Below are 17,243 nucleotides of genomic sequence, written 5' to 3'. Positions count from 1 at the left end.
AGGTGTATTTCAGTGACCAATTACATGTGTCCTCCCCTCAATGCTGTTGTCTGAGCAGTATGACATTTCAGATGTTACATTGTGACCTAGGCACAGGAAGGACCCTGACATATGCAGCATGGGTGTGTCCTTAGTGCTGCGTAGCTCCTACTGTTGATGACATTGGCTGATGTTTACGACAACTATGGGCATTTACATTTGACAGGACTGGGGCCTTTGTTTTGTTTCAGGGGATTATTGGAGTTGTCATCATCAACCCTCTAATTTTGCTGTGTATGATCCACAGGGAAGTTACTGTCATTGGCTACTTGAGCTGCACACACAGCGGAGGAGGTAGTGACAACTGTTGTCACTGTTACATTCCAGTTGTCGGTATGGCTCGAGGTTGTTAATTGGGCCCTAGTTAATGTAGGGGGTATAGTGGCTGACGTGTGCCAGGATGTCAGTTTGACGTTGTGCCCTTCCCTCCTGGCGTGGCTTTACCTTTGCTCCATCGTTGGAATGGCATCATGCCCCCATGGGACTGTTGTTGGTGTAGTGTAATGGTGTGCCCTAGCTTCTCTCTGTGCAGGCCATGACCCCATGCCATACCCCTTTACCCATGCCACTCCATGTATATGATGACTTCCATGCATTTTGTGGTCTGTATCCCCCCCTGCTTACAGTTGACATTAGTGCATTTTAATTCCCCGTGCGACTTACCCTGCATGTGTGTTGTCTACTGGTAGTCTGCGCTGTCCTGTCCTTGAATCCCTGTGACGATCTCCTCAGGGATGACGGCTGCGACCATCTCCTCCATGTGGTCCAGGGCCTCCTGGTGTGCTGGACTCCCACCTCCAGTCTGCAGTGCTGCCTTCCTGTTCCTGGCCATCTTTTCCTTGGTCCTGCGCTTACAGTCATGCCAGCGTTTCTTGCACTTGATGACTGTTCTGCGTACTTCTGCCACACTGTTAATCTTGTAACAATTTGTTGCCATATAGCCTCCCTCCTACTGATTGGCAACTTTGAGGTGACAAACAGTTGGTGCTGGTGTTCAGTCACCCCTTTAACCAGAATTTCCTGTTCCTCTGCACTGAAGCAACACTTTCTTTTCTTCTTAAAAGTGTCCTGGTTCTTGTGTGGGTCCTCCTGGCTGGTTCCTGGTCTGTTGCCATCTTCCTGGGGTCTGTACAGGCATCTGGGATCCATTTTGGCTCTCCTCTGCTGAAAAGGCTGTGTTTGCGGGGAATTTTGATGCTACTGCGTCAAAAAACGCTGCATATCCGGTTTGCGGTGTCGTAAATTGACCCACAGTCATTTCCGCTGCGTTAACATCATTTTTCTTAACGACTTGACGCTGCGGTGTGCGTAAAAAAAAAAGACTCACAACTGTGGTTTGCGCCGCCGTGCGTCAAAGTATCAATTTGACGCCCGCACGGCGCACCAAAATGGCATTAGCCGGCGGTATTATTTTGTACGCAAAACTGCGCCGGCGCAGTTTTGCATCAAAAAGTATAAATATGGGCATTAGGGCCAGATGTAGCAAAGGGTTTTTACCCATTTTGTGTCTATGGGAAAATGTGTTCCTACATATGGCCCTTAGTTCCTTACCTTTAACACCACCTTTGACTCTCCTGGCACCACTCTCTCCTTATGGTTCTTATTATCCCTTCCCATGATGTTAACATGATCCTGCTTCACATTCCTGAGACCTGCAAAGGTATTTTTGGGGCATTATGCTTCAGAGCTCCAAAGGGAGGGGAAAACCTTTTGCTTTTTTTGATGGCCAATTTGTAGACCCTTGTGCAGAGCTTGTCACTGCAGCATTTCACTTCTTCCATTGATGTCTTCATCACTGGAGGAGTCAGATAGCCATCTCCTGTATTATGCAGCTGCGTTCTCAAGGAAGCAGGAAGGTGATAGCTGAGTGTGATAAAGTTGAGCATGTTCAAATGTCTGTGGAGGGTATTATTGGTCTTTAATATTGTAAAACTGGTACTGGTGGACAGGTTAACATTGAAAGAGCCTAAGTGGTGGTCTCTCCGGATGACAGAAGATTTAGGGCCAGATTTATGCTGGCCGTGTGCTGTTCCATTACTACATTAGAGTCATATTTTTGACGCTAATGTGTTGTTGGAAGGGTAAAAATGCTGCGCCATATTTACAAAGTGGTGCAATGCTTGCATTGCGCCACTTTGTAACACTTTGCGCCACATTATGCCTGTCGCAGGGGGGCATTCCGGCGCTAGGGGGCTGTAAAATGGTGCAAAGAGTCTATTAGATTTTTGCACCATTTTCGTCTGCACTTTTTAACGCCTGCTAAGTGCAGGTGTTAAACAGAGGCTCCCATTGGTTACAATGGGCCTCTGGATGCTTTGCAGGATTAGCATCATAATTTTTTACGCTAATGCTGCAAAGCGCCGGACTAGCATTACAAATTATGACGCTAGTCACCCTAACTACTGCCATGGTGAGCTGTATTTTAAATACCGCGCTACCATGGTGGCGTTAGGGGGCGCTAAGGGGCACAAGAAAAGTGGCGCTGAACTAGGTGCAGCACCACTTTTCATAAATTTGCCCCTTAATTTATGTGTAGTCCTGGTGGAGAATTGATTGCATCAAGCGTTTGTTCAACTGAGTGCGTTGTTGAACAGACAATTTAGATGAAGCTGAGATTCTTTTGTTTGATTGGGTGGTTTGTGTTTAGGTGACTTTTGATTGGTAAAACCAGATGCTCAAGATTCCGAGGATGCAGGGGTACTTGTGGGATTTGGTCGTGTTGAGGAGGGCTAAGGGAAGGGGGAAGGAGCCTTGAAGATAGAATGATTCTCCCCAAAACTTTGTTATCGTCATAGGCACAGCATGCAGCTGGCCATAGGCACCTTGTCAAAAGGTAGAGAGCAATGAAAAAATCATAAATGAAGAGGGCAAGACAGAGTGGGAGAAGGAAAGAGGTGAGTTTCATGATGAGGGGTGAGTGAGACAATTGGGGATGGCAGGCTGAGAAATAGATTTATAAATAAGAATAGAAATACTACAGCAGGCCAAAGAGAACCTCTGGGAATCCTGAACCGACCACTCACTTCGTGGAATTTAAAGGCAGACCTCATAATATTTTTGTTTAGCTGAAGATGTACCATGAGGAAAAGTGGGAGGGAGAGACTGGCTTCTTTGAGGATAGAAACCAATAGGGCTAGAAATATATTGTCTGCAGCTACAGTTAAAGATGGTGGCAGTCAGAAGACTGGGCTGGGGGTGGGGAGGAGGGCAGAACAGAATGCTTGAAAAGGATTACTAAGTGTAGGTATTTTCTTTTCTTGGAGTAATTGCTTCCTTCTCTGATAAGCCATTACTCAACCTCTGAAAATAAAATGAGGGTTGGATTAGATTTGCATGCACCTTTGCCTAATATTTTCATTAAAGTTATTGTTACCTAACAATGTGATCCTCTTAGTATTTAAGGGCATGTTCCAAGTTTGAGTACCAGTTATATTCTTCAATGGGCCTTTAGTCACTAAAATGCCAGCAGTATGTTAAGTGACTTCACCCACTTTTATCGCCATGGGCAGCACAGGGTGATAGTTTGACACACAGAAGCACTTCAGCATCTAAAGTACCTGCTGATGCTTACTTGCCACATGTGGTCCAGAAGAATGACCCCCCTCTCCCCCCATTTTAAACGCTGACCCACAAGAGCGAAGGGAGACCCCCTGACCCCAAAGTTTGAGTTTAGTTGCTCCCCTGACTTCACTGTAATGCAGGCAAGATTTGCGCCAGCAAAAATCTCGCGGTAAAAAGCAGTGGAACTGCGGAACATACATCAGCAGATATGGACACGTTTCCAGCCAATAAATAAATACGTCTATCAGGGCTGTACCAGATCACATATGTTCGGTAATCACGTGACCTCACTTTTAACCCCGGTGAAAAGTGCCTGTCGGCGTACTCAGAAAAACACAAAAAATAAAAAACACTTAACGCAATAACCTAAAGGAGGGATGCTTTAGAGAAATCTTGAAGTACACCTGATTAATGACAAACAGTACAGCAGCACCCTTGAAAGCTACTCGCTCTCTAAAATGCGTCCTAATCTGGTAATTTGTTCAAATCTGAATTATGGGATTGTCCTCGAATTTAATTAGGATTAAAAACCCGTCCCGCTGCGAGCAGGATTCGAACCTGCGCAGGGACACCCCATTGGATTTCGAGTCCAACGCCTTAACCACTCGGCCATCGCAGTTCGTTTCAGGGCTGGTGTCTGTTGTTACATACGGGCTGTGGGATACATGGTTGTGTAGTATAGCGCACCGAAGTTTGGCACAGTGTGCTACACACTGCACCCGAGGGCTGTAAGGCGAATAGCCTTTAACTACACACCGTACACGGTGTCCCTATCAGGTAATGTATACAAACACTGCACTCTGTAACCTCACAGTCCGTATGTATGTTGTGAATGTTGGAACCGGCAGCCCAGTATGTCTGACAGTTCAACTCCACAAAACACGGAATCACTAACAGCCCCAAGGTAGACCTTTAACTTTATAACCCTAACAGCCCCTCCATATACACTGGAGGTACAGCAGTATTTACGCATGCGCTGTACACCATATCCCCAGCAGCCTGGGTGTACTAAATCCTCATTGCAGCCCTCAGTGCTCCTATGTATACACTGAACGCAATGACTCCACCTCTCGCGTGACGTCGGCACACACTACAACCGCCACTGCATAAGCGCTGCACGCGGTAAACTCAGCAGCACATCTGTGCATACACTGCACATTATAAGCCATCACGCAGGGCCACTGGAATTGTGCGACAAGGGAAGACAATTATGCGGCAGGGTTGAGTAAATTATGCAGCCAGAACAGGCAAATCATGCAGTGTAATGTGGCACATTTTTTGATAGTATTGCTTTATTTTATCATTTTTACACTTTTTATCACTGCCTGGGCCTTGGTTGTACCTCAGAACTACTAGCTTAACACCAATGCTTTCAAAGGGCCGGTACGGGCCGGTACTGAGTACTGGCACTTTTTTTATTTTGAGAGAGAGAGTACCTACACTTCTCAAGAAAAACGTAATACATTTAATTGGAGAGTACCATCACTTCTCAGACTCACCGCACTTCTGTTTTTCCATTTCAAGCACTGCTGAACACCCACTTATAGAAATAAGCAATAGAAAGGGGCCAGCCAGCCTTTCTAGAGGGCCTTCCACTGCCCGCGAACACGCTTTGCTGCATTTTAATAACTTTTGAACCATCTGAGCTCGAAACAATTTTTTTTTGTTAGAATCTGCAGATTATGCATCAGATGATGGATTATGTGGTAAATCAATAATTAAGTTAAGAGCACTGCGGCCGCACAAGCGCTTCATTTCAGTGGCCCTGGCCATCAGCAATTATGACTACACTGTACATGGTAACTCTGAAGTCCTCCTACACACACATCAAGCACAATGCCAAAAGCGCCTGCGCATAGACACACAAAAAACCCAGAACAGCTCATACGTGCATAGCGTCAGCAGCGTCTACGGTGTGCTATCTTGTATGTGTGTAGCAAGGCAACCCCAAGAGCTTCTATACACACATGCACTGCACACGGCGACAGGACGCTAGCATCTCCTCTGCATATTGCAGCTCCCATGAACATACACTGCCTAACCACAGAAGCCGTAAGCAGATTGGAGCTGGTAGTGTTACCGGTTTCACCTGCAGTCATTGGTAACACCTGCAGTTCTGTGTATGTAGCCGTCACGTGGTACCCGTCACAATTCCGATATGTATGGATGACGCATGGTGGGTAAACCCAACAGCACAGGTGCACTTCCTTACAGGTGTAATTACTTTTTATACCTCATCCCAATCCCAAATAGACGGCAGGCTTCATCTGTAACACCCCCAGAGCAACAGGAGGGACGCAATAATCCTCCTTCACAGGGCTAATAAAATACAGAGACAATGATATGGTTAAAAAAAAAGATTGAAATTAGAACAGTGCGTGATATTAAAACACCAGTATTAGAAGCACATTGTTTTATTTTCTAGTTCGGAGATAACCACTCCTCAGTGCAGTAAGAGGTAAAAAATACAGTGTTCTGACATAACGAGTTTGAAACACTATATAAAGGCAATAGCACAGCATGCACACATGTGCATCTATGTTTAGCTAGGCATATCTGCCTTTTACATGGAACTACATTTCCAGCTTTAATGCCATCAGTGGCATCTCTGCTTTTCATCCTTCAAGGACTGTGACTATACGGTCCTGCAAAACTGTAAAATATCCTGAAGCAAATGCTACGCAGAATACAAATTATATATTCATAAAATGAAGAAAAAAAAACAGGTTTCGAGAAAATTTAAGGCTGCATACTACAACACCTAACAATAAAAAGACTTAAAAGTACTAAAAGGAATCAGTTACATTGCTTTTAAAAATCATTTCCAATTATCTAAACTCTTCTCAAATAATAGACAGAATTATATTATGTGTTTGTAGTAATCCTGGACATTCGGAGTTAGATAAACAATTCTCTGTTTTTATTCAAAGTACCTTAATTGATGCACTTAAAATTTCAACAATATATATTTAATATGTGCTTTAGGCTACACTAATGTACCCGTAACTCTGGATTAAAGCTTTATAGTAAGTGACTTTCAGTGACTAAGGCTCAGATTACAATTAGACCAATTAATTCCGATATGTGTGTTAACTCCCTTTATGACATATCTGAATGATAAGTTTTGCAGTAAGCATCAAAATCTTACAATTTTCCTTAGATAAACTTTGGCTGGGAATCTTGTTGAAATTACGAAGGGGAGAATGCTGATTTGGCGTGGAGAGCACTAACATCTCCATCTAATGCCGCATTGTTTTGGGCAAAACTCATAATTGGTGCTATTTATCACATGTGATAAATTCAGATTCCTTCAGCCTCAAATTTTATCAGGTGGGAGGAGGCGGTCTCATCCAGGCTATTGGTAATCAGAGCAGAAGTAGAGTCTGAATGTGTGTCCTTTACCATGTTTGTTTAGGAGAGGAAATGAGCGTACAATATTGCTTTTACTGAATGGCCGTGGGGCTTTGATGGTGTGTTTACTTCGTACAGGTTTATTTGTCTGATGTAAATGTGATGCAGTGTGAATATTGTAAGAATGCACATTTTATTCTGTGAATAGACATTCGCTGATCAAAATGTATATTCTTTTGTGCAATTGTATATTGATAGGCTCAAATCTACTTTGGTTGTTGTTATGTTATGGTATATTATGTTATGTTGTTATGTTATGTGAATTTGTAGAATGCGGCTAATCAGCAATGAGGGTATCCAGGTGCTGAGTAGGGCAAGCCTGAGGGCTGCAAGGCCATTGTTTATAATAAATCTACATTTTCTTTTCCTAATGTACAGTCATTTAAGCAAATGAACATTTGATTAGACTGAGTCTGACCTGAAACAATTTGCATTGTGCAGTGGGTTACAGTGTGATACCTTTGATAGGGCTCCGTAGCACTTCTTGGTGGATGGGCAGCAAGCAACTCCAATGGTTGTGCTTTGCTGGAAGAGTGAGGGTTTATGGGGTAACCTGGAAGGAAAAAGTATTGCTATCAGCCCTGTTGACTCATGGGCTGATGGTGTCACGATGCAGCTACATGAAGCAGTGATTAAGTTTGGTGTGAAGCAAAGATGAGTGATAAATATAGTCACTAACACTCTACACACCACTGTTGTGCATGGCTGGAGGGGTTATAGTGTGGACTAAGGGGAGACATTTTGATGAGGGGCATGGTAAGCACAGGGGTGCTCTTATCATCTTGCAGTAATGTTGCAGATCCACTTAACCTTGATATGAAGCCAAGAGGAGTGTGAGATGCTAATATCTACCATCTGTATCTAGGTGACTGACTTTGCTCTTTGCGGCTGTTAGGGTGTGGTACTGCTTTGCAGTGTGGTTGTCACCTGTTACTTGGCAGTGTTGTCTGCCAGAGGAGATGGTTTTGTGGTCTGAGGATGGAGGTTGATGTGGGACTTACTTGTTGGATAATATTCAAGCCTATTAGTTTTCATGACGAGATGGTCTGCAAGTGCCTCACGTAGGTTGGTCAAGTGTTCTCAGTAGTTGTGAACATTGTGTTGTGGACTTCTGAGAGAAGTTTGTAGTCAATCTTTGAGCAAAGTACTGTGATGCTGACAAAAGTTCCACTACCTCTCTGTCAATAGGTAGGATACAAACAAATATCATCCAGGGACCATGAGGGGAAGAGGGATGGAGGGAGAGAGACACCTGTATCAGTTGTCTGCTTCTTCGGTTCAGCAAAAAGGTTGACAAGCTAGGTAGTGGATGTGATTCTTAGTCACAAAGAAATATATATGTCTAATGTGCAGCAACGACAGATAAATAACCCAACTAACTAGTGATGAATGAATCTTTCTTAGCTAACTCCATGGCGGATGTGCTGTAATGAGCTCCACACGGACCAGGATCCGGGCGTTTGTTCCTTGCTTCCTTACCTTTAACACCGCCTTTGACTCTCCTGGCACCACTCTCTCCTTATGGTTCTTATTATCCCTTCCCATGATGTTAACATGATCCTGCTTCACATTCCTGAGACCTACAAAGGTATTTTTGGGACATTATGCTTCAGAGCTCCAAAGGGAGGGGCAAACCTTTTGCTTTTTCTGATGGCCAATTTGTAGACCCTTGTGCAGAGCTTGTCACTGCAGCATTTCACTTCTTGCATTGATGTCTTCATCACTGGAGGAGTCAGATAGCCATCTCCTGTATTATGCAGCTGCGTTCTCAAGGAAGCAGGAAGGTGATAGCTGAGTGTGATAAAGTTGAGCATGTTCAAATGTCTGTGGAGGGTATTGTTGGTCTTTAATATTGTAAAACTGGTACTGGTGGACAGGTTAACATTGAAAGAGCTGAAGTGGTGGTCTCTCCGGATGACAGAAGATTTAGGGCCAGATTTATGCTGGCCGTGTGCTGTTCCATTACCACATTAGCATCATATTTTTGACGCTAATGTGTCATTGGAAGGGTAAAAATGCTGCGCCATATTTACAAAGTGGTGCAATGCTTGCATAGCGCCACTTTGTAACCCTTTGCGCCACCTTATGCCTACGACAGGCATAATGTATGCAAGGGGGATTTTTTTGCACCATTTTCGTCTGCACTTTTTAACGCCTGCTAAATGCAGGTGTTAAACAGAGGCTCCCATTGGTTACAATGGGCCTCTGGATGCTTTGCAGGATTAGCATCATAATTTTTTACGCTAATGCTGCAAAGCGCCGGACTAGCATTACAAATTATGACGCTAGTCACCCTAACTACTGCTATGGTGAGCCGTATTTTAAATACGGCGATACCATGGTGGCGTTAGGGGGCGCTAAGGGGCACAAGAAAAGTGGTGCTGAACTAGGTGCAGCACCACTTATCATAAATGTGCCCCTTAATTTACGTGTAGTCCTGGTGGAGATTTGATTGCATCAAGCGTGTGTTCAGCTGAGTGCGTTGTTGAAGAGACAATTTAGATGAAGCTGAGATTCTTTTGTTTGATTGGGTGGTTTGTGTTTAGGTGACTTTTGATTGGTCAAACCAGATGCTCAAGATTCCGAGGATGCAGAGGTACTTGTGGGATTTGGTCGCGTTGAGGAGTGCTAAGGAAAGGGGGAAGGAGCCTTGAAGATAGAATGATTCTCCCCTAAGACTTTCTTGTCGTCATAGGCACAGCATGCAGCTGGCCATAAGCATCTTGTCAAAATGTAGAGAGCAATGAAAAAATCATAAATGAAGAGGGCAAGACAGAGTGGGAGAAGGAAAGAGGTGAGTTTCATGATGAGGGGTGAGTGAGACAATTGGGCATGGCAGGCAGAGAAATAGATTTATAAATAAAAATAGAAATACTCCAACAGGCCAAAGAGAGCCTCTGGGAATCCTGAACTGACCACTCACTCCATGGAATTTAAAGGCAGACCTCATAATAGTTATGTTTAGCTGAAGAGGTACCATGAGGAAAAGTGGGAGGGAGAGACTGGCTTCTTTGAGAACAGAAGCCAATAGGGCTAGAAATATATTGTCTGCAGCTATAGTTAAAGAGGGTGGCAGTCAGAACACTGGGCTGGGGGGTGAGGGGGCAGAACAGAATGCTTGAAATGGATTACTAAGTGTAGGTATTTTCTATTCTTGGAATAATTGCTTCCTTCTCTAAGCCATTACTCAACCTCTGAAAATAAAATAGGGTTGGATTAGATTTGCATGCACCTTTGTTTAATATTTTCATTAAAGTTATTGTTATCTAACAATTTGATCCTATTAGTATTTAAGGGCAGGTTCCAAGTTTGAGTACCAGTTCTATTCTTCAATGGGCCTTCAGTCACAAAAATGCCAGAAGTATTTTAAGTGACTTCACCCACTTTTATCGCCATTGGCAGCACAGGGGGATAGCTTGACACACAGAAGCACTTCAACATCTATGCACTTGCTGATGCTTACTTGCCACATGTAGTCCAGAAGAATGACCCCCCCCCCCCGTTTTATACGCTGACCCACAAGAGCGAAGGGAGACCCCCTGACCCCAAAGTTTGAGTTTAGTTGCTCCCCTGACTTCACTGTAATTAATGCAGGCAAGATTTGCCCCGGCAAAAAAGCTCGCGGTAAAAAGCAATGGAACTGCGGAACATATATCAGCAGATATGGACACGTTTCCAGCCAATAAATAAATACGTAAATCAGGGCTGTACCAGATGTTGGGTAATCACGTGACCTCACTTTTAACCGTTTGAACCCAGGGCCCGTCGGCGTACTCAGCAAAACACAAAAACAAAGAAAAACTAAGCGCAATAACTTAAAGGAGGGATGCTTCAGAGAAATTGCAGGTTCCTCTATCTGTTCGTAACTCTTGAAGTACACCTGATTAGTGAGAAACACTACAGCAGCACCCTTGAGAGCCACTCACTCTCGAATTTGCGTCCTAATCTGGTAATGATTTATTTGTTCTAATCTGAATTGTAGGATTGCTCTCGAACCTTGGTAATGATTTATTTGTTCTAATCTGAATTGTAAAATTGCCCACGAACCCAATTAGGATTAAAATTCCGACCCGCTGCGAGCAGGATTCGAACCTGCGCAGGTAAACCCCATTGGATTTCGAGTCCAACGCCTTAACCACTCGGCCATCGCAGCTCGTTGCATAAACGGTGTCTGTTGTCATATACGGGCTGTGGAACACATGGTGACACCCGGCATTATGTTTGTGTAGCGCACCGAGGTCGGGCACAGTGTGCTACACACTGCACCCGAGGGCTGTAAGGCGAATAGCCTTTAACTACACACAGTACACGGTGTCCCTATCAGGTAATGTATACAAACACTGCACTCTGTAACCTCACAGTCCGTATGTATGTTGTGAATGTTTGAACCAGCCCAGTATGTCTGACAGTTCAACTCCACAAAACACGGAATCACTAACAGCCCCAAGGTAGACCTTTAACTTTATAACCCTAACAGCCCCTCCATATACACTGGAGGTACAGCAGTATTTACGCATGCGCTGTACACCATATCCCCAGCAGCCTGGGTGTACTAAATCCTCATTGCAGCCCTCAGTGCTCCTATGTATACACTGAACGCAATGACTCCACCTCTCGCGTGACGTCGGCACACACTACAACCGCCACTGCATAAGCGCTGCACGCGGTAAACTCAGCAGCACATCTGTGCATACACTGCACATTATAAGCTATCACGCAGGGCCACTGGAATTGTGCGACAAGGGACGGCCAATTATGCGGCAGGGTTGAGTAAATTATGCAGCCAGAACAGGCAAATCATGCAGCGTATTGTGACACATTTTTTGATAGTATTACATTATTTTATCACTTTGACACTTTTTATCACTGCCTGGGCCTTGGTTGTACCTCAGAACTACTAGCTTAACACCAATGCTTTCAAAGGGCCGGTACGGGCCGGTACTGAGTACTGGCACTTTTTTTATTTTGAGAGAGAGAGTACCTACACTTCTCAAGAAAAACGTAATACATTTAATTGGAGAGTGCCATCACTTCTCAGACTCACTGCACTTCTATTTTTCCATTTCAAGCACTGCTTAACACCCACTTATAGAAATAAGCAATAGAAAGGGGCCAGCCAGCCTTTCTAGAGGGCCTTCCACTGCCCGCGAACTCGCTTTGCTGCATTTTTAATAACTTTTCAACCACAATCACTTAATTTCAGTGGCCCTGGCCATAAGCAATTATGACTGCACTGTACATGGTAACTCTGAAGTTCTCCTACACACACATCAAGCACAATGCCAAAAGCGCCTGCACGTAGACACACACAAAAACCAAAACTGCTCATATATGCATAGTGTCAGCAGCGTCTATGGTATGCTATCTTGTATCTGTGTAGCAAGGAAACCCCAAGAGCTTCTATACACATGCACTGCACACGGTGACAGTACGCTAGCATCTCCTCTGCATATTGCAGCTCCCATGAACATGGGCTGGAGAGACCCTTCTGCGCATGTGTGTTTGGCTGGCCTGAGACGACCAGCCAAACATACATGTGCGGCGAGGGAGAGTGGTGAGCACTCCCCCTCATTGCTCGTCACCCCCGTGGCCCCGCCCCTTTCCCCCCAAAACTATAATAAACTATGGCCCATATTTATACTTTTTTAGCGCCGCATTTGCGTAATTTTTTAGCGCAAACTTGCAAAATACCATTATATTTTGTAAGTTTGCGCCGTTTTTGCGTCAAAAGCGGCGCAAATGCAGCGCTAAAAAAGTATAAATATGGGCCATAGTTTATTATAGTTTTTGGGGAAAAGTTTTGCACCTGACGCTGCTGGCAGGGGGGGCGACGCTCCTCCGCCCTTATGGAGGAGCCGCCCCTACTTACCACATGTAGTCCAGAAGAATGACCCTCCCCACCCTCCTCTTAAACGTTGACCCACCACTCCGAAGAGAGAGCCCTTGACCCCAAAGTTTGAGTGTAGTTGCTCCCCTGACTTCACTATTATGCAGGCAAGATTTGCACCAGCAAAAAGTTCGCGGGAAAAAGCAATGGAACCACGGAACATATATCATCAGATATATAGACACGTTTCCAGCCAATAAATAAATACGTCAGTCAGGTCTGTAGCAGAGCACAGATAATCACGTCACCTCACTCCTAACCCTCAGTTCTCTTTTTTTGCGGCCCTGTGAAAGGGCCCGTCAGCGTACTAAAAAAAACACAGTGCAGTAACCTAAACGAAGGATGCTTAAGAGAAATTGCAGGTGTTCGTAACTCTTGAAGTACACCTCATTAGTGACAAACAGCACAGCAGCAAGCTCTAAAACGCGGCTTAATCTGGTAATGTGAATTGTAGAATTGCCCTAGAGCTTAATTAGGATTAAAAACCCGTCCCGCTGCGAGCAGGATTCGAACCTGCGCAGGGAAACCCCATTGGATTTCGAGTCCAACGCCTTAACCACTCGGCCATCGCAGCTCCTTGGACACAATATCTGCGGCCCCTCGTGTTATATATGAGCACGAGGACACATGAGCAAAGCCTGCTTTGTGTACCTACAGCGCACCGAAATCTGGCCCAAAGTGCTACACACTGCAGCCTCGAAGGCTGTAAGGTGCACAGCCTTTAAATACACACAGTACCCGGTGCCCCTGTTAACTCGTCCAGCCCTTATGAATTACCTGTACCTGGACACGTTGGAGGTCGGTGAACCTTTTAGCCAAGTTGGGCTCTCCTCATCCTCTAATAGTCGGGTTATTTAAATCAATAATCAATAACTGTTGTACGTGATGGTCAATACCCAATTAATAGATCGAAATAACACATTAGGAATCAATAACAGTTGGTATTTCGACGCACCATGGCCTTTCAGTCATGAATAACCACACCGGTTTATTGAAGTTAGTGAATTTATTTCCCTATATTAACAAAGCTAAAACTATGTATATAAGTCTCAAAACCAAATGATATATGTATATGAACATTACTAGCTGTCCATAACGGCGGAAGAAACGCAATCTACGAAATATCTGAATAATGGTGCATTCAGTTATGGCAATTCAAATTACTAATATGAGTAACTGTATTTGACTGATCTCGTACATTGGTCAGCATAACAAGATTTCAATACAACATGATGCATCAATTGTATACCTCGACTAACCTCTAATTAGCATTGGCATGTGTGGGCTTCATGCAAAACGAATTTAGTCAACACAAATTTGGAAAACTTCTAGCTTGGGCCCTATCAAAATAGCAGTTGGTACCTAGAGGTAAAACACAATGCATAATACAATTATCCTTTCATATTTACCAATTACAATCAGCATTCAAGAATATCTTCGTCCTGCAGGTACCGGTTCGATCAGCATGGGGCAGAATTTCAAGGGGGAAAAGTTAAGGGCAAGCTTCCTTGCAGCAGACAGGAGAATGGGGCAAAGTTATTGCATGGGCAGGACGGGGATAATTTAAAGTTAAAGTCTCTAGGGTGAGAATTCTCAAAGTCTCTTTCTCAATAGTAGAGAAAAGGGCATCAGGATGTCGTCTAAGATGGCGTCTGGCATTCGGCTTCAAAGATGGCATCAAGGAAAATGGCTGACTTCTCTTTGTCCAGTGGGTTTAAGTAAGAAACATTCCAAATTCTGCAGGGTCTTCCATTGGAGGGTTCATAAGGTGGCTTCAAATTGACCAATGAAAAATGTCTATCTACTAGCACTCATTTATGCATACATTGTCCTTGGAGCCTTGGAACACAAGTTGCAACATCGGTTGCCAATTTTTTTGATATCTGTACCTCCTTTGTCTGCACCTGCAGAGACTGACCTTGCTTCAAAGGGGATGAAACTGACCTAGTACGAAACCTTGGAGATAAGTGTATTAGTCATCTCTACTGGAAAAATACAACTTTAAACGTGAATATATGTTACATTAGTTCAAGGAAAAGCCACGTAGTTAGAATTTGAGACCAGGCAACTAGGCCAAAGCCTCTACTAAATTTAAGCTAAGCACAAACAGTTTCAATAAGAAATCATAACACACATTTGCAATTATGACAGATTAATACATTTTTCAATTCTCCATGATTAATAAAGCACGATTATAATATTGGCGAACTACTCCGAGGGCACAATTTCCCTTGTACATTATTTTCTTCACTAAAATCACACTACATTATACAAATTTGGTTACGTAATATGTGGATATATGGAGGACCCCCTTTTTCTGCGTCATCACCCCTAACAGATAACGTACAAACACTGCACTCTATCTGTAACCTCGCAGTGAATGTTGGAACCGGCAGCCCATATGTACACACTGAACCCAGTATGTAGACAGCTGAACTCCACAAAATACGGTAACCCTAACAGCCCCCAAGAAGACATTTAACTTTATAACCCTAACAGTCCCTACATATACACTGAACCCAGTAACTCTGGAGCTGGCTGACTGCCCGCGCATTGCACGCTGCCACCATAGCCGTTTTTATGCATGCGCTGTACACCATATCCCCAGCAGCACTAAACACTCGTTGCAGCCCGCCAGCTCCTATGCATACACTGAACGTAATGACCACCGCCCGCGTGACGTCGGCACACACTACAACCGCAACTGCATAAGCGCTGCACGCGGTAAACTCAGCAGCACATCTGTGCATACACTGCACATTATAAGCCATCACGCAGGGCCACCGAAATTGTGCCTCAAAAGAGGACCAATTATGCGGCAGGGTTAAATAAATTATGCAGCGTAATTTGGCACATTTGTTCATAGTATTACTTTATTTTATAATTTTTACACTTGTTCACAGTACCTAGGCTTTGGTTGTACCTGAAAAGTACTAGCTTAACACCCAATTATGGAAATAGAAAGATGGTCAGCCAACCTTTCTAAGGGTCTTCCACTGGCTGCCAACACGCTTTGCTGCATTTTTTTTTATACATTTTGAACCATTTGAGCTAGAAACTATTTTTTTTGTTAACATCTGCAGATTATGCAGCAGATGACGGATTATGCGGCAAAATCAATAATTATGTGAAAAACACTGCGGCCGCACAATCGCATAATTTCAGTGGCCCTGGCCATTAGCAATTATGACTACACTGTATATGGCAACTCTGAAGTTCTCCTACACACACACATCAAGCACAATGCCAAAAGCGCCTGCGCATAGACACACAAAAAAACCCGGAACTGCCCATATATGCATAGTGTCAGCAGCGTCTATGGTATGCTATTTTGTATTTGTGTAGCAAGGCAACCCCAAGAGTTTCTATACACACATGCACTGCACACGGCGACAGGACGCTAGCATCTCCTCTGCATATTGTATTGTATTGTATTTTATTGTAATCGTATTTATATAGCGCTTACTACCCCTGACGAGGCGTCGAAGCGCTTTTCGATGAGTAGCACGCTATACTGGAGCTCCCATGAACATACACTGTCTAACCATAGAAGCCGTAAGCAGATTGGAGCTGGTAGTGTTACCGGTTACACCTGCAGTCATTGGTAACAATTCCGATATGTATGGATCACGCATGGTAGGTAAATCTAGCAGCCCAGGTGCAATTACTTTGCAGATGGTGCCTCAGAAAGCTTATATTTACATATATGTTTAAAACTGTAACTCTTCGTACTACCCTCCACATGTTAATCCCTACAGGTGGGTACATACATACACAGTGGCAAAGCCAATCGGTCTTGCCCACAGGAGAACTATTGGCTTTGTCAATTTTTTCTAGTCATGTTGCATAGGAACGCAGCTGTTGTGCAGCATGGCTAAAACTAAAGGCAAAAGTGCTATGACACCCTCAGCACTACCCATGTTATAGTGTTTTTTGTTTACTTTTAGGTATGGTGCACAGTAGCTGTGCTTCTATGCAACATGACTAAACAAAACATGAACAAAATCAATAGGTCTTGTGTTGGCGAGACCTATTGGCTTTTTATTGTTTTTTGTTTTATGCTTTGGTGAGAGGGGGCAAGCAATAAATGGGGGGGGTGGATGGGAGGGGACAAGCAATAATGCAGAGGATGGGAGAGGGCAAGCACAAAAGGGGAGGTTGGGTGGAGCAAGCAACAATACAGAGGGGTAGGAGGGGCAAGAAACATCCCAGAGAGGGACAATAGGTTGGGAAGGGGCAAGCAACAAAACTAAGAGGGACAGGAGGAGGTAAGGAACAACAAGGAGAGAGACTGGAGGGTGATAGAATCAAGCAATAACACAGAGCTTAGGTAGGACGACGGTGG

The 17,243-nt window shown here is 44.1% G+C and overlaps 3 non-coding genes across 3 annotated transcripts; all 3 read right to left on the bottom strand.

Annotated features, from left to right (window-relative positions):
• Nucleotides 1-4,137: 4,137 nt before the first annotated feature.
• TRNAS-CGA (transfer RNA serine (anticodon CGA)) lies at nucleotides 4,138-4,219 on the bottom strand. Its single transcript has one exon. It is a non-coding gene; the product is annotated as a tRNA-Ser (tRNA).
• A 6,863-nt stretch (nucleotides 4,220-11,082) lies between these two features.
• Nucleotides 11,083-11,164, bottom strand: TRNAS-CGA (transfer RNA serine (anticodon CGA)). The gene has a single exon. It is a non-coding gene; the product is annotated as a tRNA-Ser (tRNA).
• Nucleotides 11,165-13,390: 2,226 nt separating this feature from the next.
• On the bottom strand, nucleotides 13,391-13,472 carry TRNAS-CGA (transfer RNA serine (anticodon CGA)). Its single transcript has one exon. It is a non-coding gene; the product is annotated as a tRNA-Ser (tRNA).
• Nucleotides 13,473-17,243: the final 3,771 nt, after the last annotated feature.

This window comes from Pleurodeles waltl, chromosome 6 (assembly GCF_031143425.1).
Source record: "Pleurodeles waltl isolate 20211129_DDA chromosome 6, aPleWal1.hap1.20221129, whole genome shotgun sequence".
In the NCBI taxonomy this organism is placed as follows: domain Eukaryota; kingdom Metazoa; phylum Chordata; class Amphibia; order Caudata; family Salamandridae; genus Pleurodeles; species Pleurodeles waltl.
This window is presented reverse-complemented; position numbering and strand designations above follow the sequence as displayed.